At 36.2% G+C, this 3768-nt stretch overlaps 1 pseudogene; it reads left to right on the top strand.

The window, feature by feature from the left end:
• The first annotated feature begins 262 nt into the window (after nt 1-262).
• LOC141522161 (elongin-B pseudogene) lies at nt 263-611 on the top strand (annotated as a pseudogene).
• Nucleotides 612-3768: the final 3157 nt, after the last annotated feature.

Genomic DNA, 3768 nt, shown 5'->3' with positions numbered 1-3768 from the left:
CTGCACCTACTGGCACAAGAAGCCTAAGGCAGTGAGTGCCCTTGGGAGCAGAACTCAGATTTTTTAAGAAAAGGAAAAAGGCCAAAAGTGAGCATGAAAATAACAAAAAAAAAAAAAATGACCATAGAAAGCTACTATTGTGACAGAGAAGACCAAGACACAACTCAGAAGAGGAAAACAATGTCAAAACACCTAAGAGCAAAACCCCAAAGAAAAAAAATGGGATGTGGTCTCAGGACCAGAAAGAACTCATGGAAGTGAGATGGATTTGTTCCTAATTATCTGGTGCCACAAGATAATGATCTGCTCTGATGTGAAGGAGTGGAGCACAATGTTTGAAATGAAGCACATTGTGGAAGGATCCTCAAAAGGCCTCCAGATGAGCAGCAACTCTATAAGAACAATCGACTGCTGGATGACAATAAGATGCTTTGTGAGTGTGACTTTACAGGTCAGACAGCCAGGTTCCAAGCACCAGCCACTATGGGACCAGCATTTCAAGCTGATGATATATATTTGAAACATTGAACACTGAAATTTTCTCCACCACCCCCTCACCCCCTGAACTGCTAGATATCATGAAGCCTCAAGACTCTGGGGCAGCTAGGTGAAAGTGGTTAGAGCACTGACCCTGGAATCAGGAAGACCTGAGTTCAAATGTGACCTCAGACACTTAATACTTAGCTGTGTGACTTTGAGCACGCCACTTAACCCCATTGCCTAGCAAAAAAAAAAAAAAAAAAAAAAAAAAAAAGACTCTGGAAGTCTTACTAATGAGCAAACTGTAATAATGGCCCAAGGCCCCACTCCTGAGTGATCCAAAACAATAAAACATATTTTTCAGGCTGTTGCCTTCAAAAAAACAATAAAAACTCATATAAGAGCACAAAAAAGCTTACAACTAATATGAGAGGTAGAATACAAATTGCAAAAATAAAACAACTGCTTAAAAAGAAAAATTGGCCAAAGGGAAAAGAAGGGGAGAAAAACTGACCAAATGGAAAAGAAAGAACAAAAGCTAATTGAGGAAAACAATTTCTTAAAAGTTAAAATTGGGCAAATGGAAGCTAATGACTCTATGAGACATCAAATATCCATCAAATTCAAAAGAATGATAAGAATGGAAGAAAATAACGAATACCTCATGAGAAAAACAACTAACATGGAAAATAAATCCAGGAGAGATAATATGAGAATCACTGGACTATCTGAAAGTCATAGACACAAGGAGGACCTGAAGAGCATCTTTCAAGAAATTATCAAGGAAAACTGTCCTGATTTCCTGGACAGAAATTGAAAGAGTACACCAATCCTATCAGGAAAGAGATAAAAAATAAAAGCTCCAAGGAATATTATAGTCAAATTTTAGAACTATTAGGTCAAGGAAAAAATACTACAAGTAATAGAAAGAATCAATTCAGATATCAGAGAGTCACAATCAGGATAACATAGTATTTAACATAATATTCTGGAAGGCAAAGATCTAGGACTACAACCAAGAGTCACTTACTAAGCAAAAAATTATTTTATTGGAATTTTCTATATATTGAATGGAAGGATTTCAATCTAAAATTTGATATCCAATATCAATACCTAAAAGAAAAATAAACAGGTAAAAAAAGGAAAAGAAAATTCATTACAGCTAAACTGTACCTTCTACACAAGAAGATGGTAATTGTAATTCTTTTTATTATTTTATTTTTTCCCTGGTTACAAAAACAAGTTTCAACATTCACTTCCAAAAACTTGACTTCCAAATTCTCTCTCTTCCTCCCATTGTACTCCTCACCCATTAAGAAAGCAAGTCACTTGATATAGGGTAAAAGTGTGTAGTTATGAAAAACATTATTATAATAGCCATATTATAAAATTAAACATAATTGTATCCCCCAAAAAATGAAGATAAACTTCAAGAAAATGAAGTGAAAAAAGTGCTCCAGTCTGTATTCAGAAACCCATCCTTTGGGATGGAAAATATTCTTTATCATTGCCTTTAGAATAATGGGTCACAGCACAACTGAAAAAAGGTAAGTCATTCACAGCTGATCATCCTGCACATCCCGCATTTATATACAGTTTCCCATTGCATCTGCTCATTTCTTTTTACTGAGAGTATCCTGGTCATCACTGCCCATAACAGAACAGCATTTTGTCATGATCACATACCACTCCCAAATGGCTGGGCATCCCTTCAATCTCCAACTTTCTGCTACCAGAGAAAAGTTTCTATAAATATCCCTATACATATAGGCACATTTCTTCTCATATTTCATCTCTTCTGGAATATAGACCACTATTAGGCAGTGGTCCCTTGTAGTGGTACTGCTAGGTCAAAGGGTAGGCATGGTTTTATAGCCTTTTGGACATAGTTCCAAAATGTTCTACAGAATTGTTAAATCACTTCACAACTCCTCCAACAATGCACCAAGTCTCAATTTCCCTCTATCCTTTCTAATATTTCCATTTTCTCCTTCTGTCTTACTAGCCTATCTAATAGGTATACCTCAGAATTGTTCCAAACTGCATATTTCCTATCAATAGTGAGTTGGGATATTTTTTAAATGATTTAAATAGATTACATTGATGAGCTCATCTGAAAACTGTTCATATCTCTTGATCATTTATCAATTGTGAAATAGCTCTTAGCGTTTATAAATTTGATTCACTTCTCTTTGTAGAGAAATGAAACTTTTTATCGAGGAAACTTGTTTCAATATTTTTTCCCAGTTACTATTGCTAACTATATTTTCCTCTATTCCTATTCCCCTCTATCCCCATTTATTCTATTATAGCTCTCCTTTCACCCTATCCTTCTCAAATATGTTTTCATCTGACAATCCTCTCCTACAATCTTCCCTCCCTTCTATCACCTGTTCCTCCTCTTTCCCCTTTCTCTCATCTCTTTTCTCTCCTATTTTCTTTTAGAGTAAGATAGATTTCTATACTCAATTGAATGTGTATATTATTCCCTTTCTGAGTCAATTCCAATGACAGCAAGGCTCACTCACTTTCTATCACCTTCTCCCCTTTCATATATTAAAAAGATGGAGTTAGTGGGCAAGAGAGGAATGCATTGGGAGAAAGGGAAAGGAGAGATAGAATGGAATAAATTATTTCACTTGAAGAGATATAAAAAAGCTATTACAGTGAAGTGGAAGATAGGAAGCTGGGTGATGAGCATTTCCTGAATCTTATTCTCATCAGTATTGACTGAAAGAAGGAATAATATATATGTTAATACCTAAATGTAGAAATCATTCTTACCTGACAGGCAAGTAGGAGAGGAGAAGGTTAAATAAAGGGGGTGGAGGGAGAAGCTTGGGGCTGACAGAAGAGAGGGTAGACAAGGGAAAGAAGGAAATGTTGTTGAGGAGGGAATGGGTAAAAGGAGAGAGGACAAACAGGAGGAAGACTAGCATGGAGGGATCTTGAGCCCTAGGGTGGCAAAACAGGGAAATATCATTATCAGGACTTCTCACCTGATTTAACATAGCCCAGGGAATAGAGAGACTCTAACTCCAAAAACTATTCTGTATTTCAGGACAGCCCCAGGCAAACATAATCGTAACTGTAATATGAATTGGATGAGCTCTCCCATAAAATGAAAAAGGATACATACAGGAAACATACTTGAAGCAGACACACACACACACACACAACTACACAGAATAAAAGTAAGGAGTTGGAGCAGAATTTATTATGTTTCAGCTGAAGTAAAAGAGCAGAGGTAGCAATTCTGATCTCAAATATAGTAAAAGGAAAAATAAC

Source organism: Macrotis lagotis, chromosome 1 (assembly GCF_037893015.1).
Source record: "Macrotis lagotis isolate mMagLag1 chromosome 1, bilby.v1.9.chrom.fasta, whole genome shotgun sequence".
In the NCBI taxonomy this organism is placed as follows: domain Eukaryota; kingdom Metazoa; phylum Chordata; class Mammalia; order Peramelemorphia; family Peramelidae; genus Macrotis; species Macrotis lagotis.
Note: the sequence above shows the minus strand (reverse complement) of the source record. Positions and strands in the feature narration are given on the sequence as shown.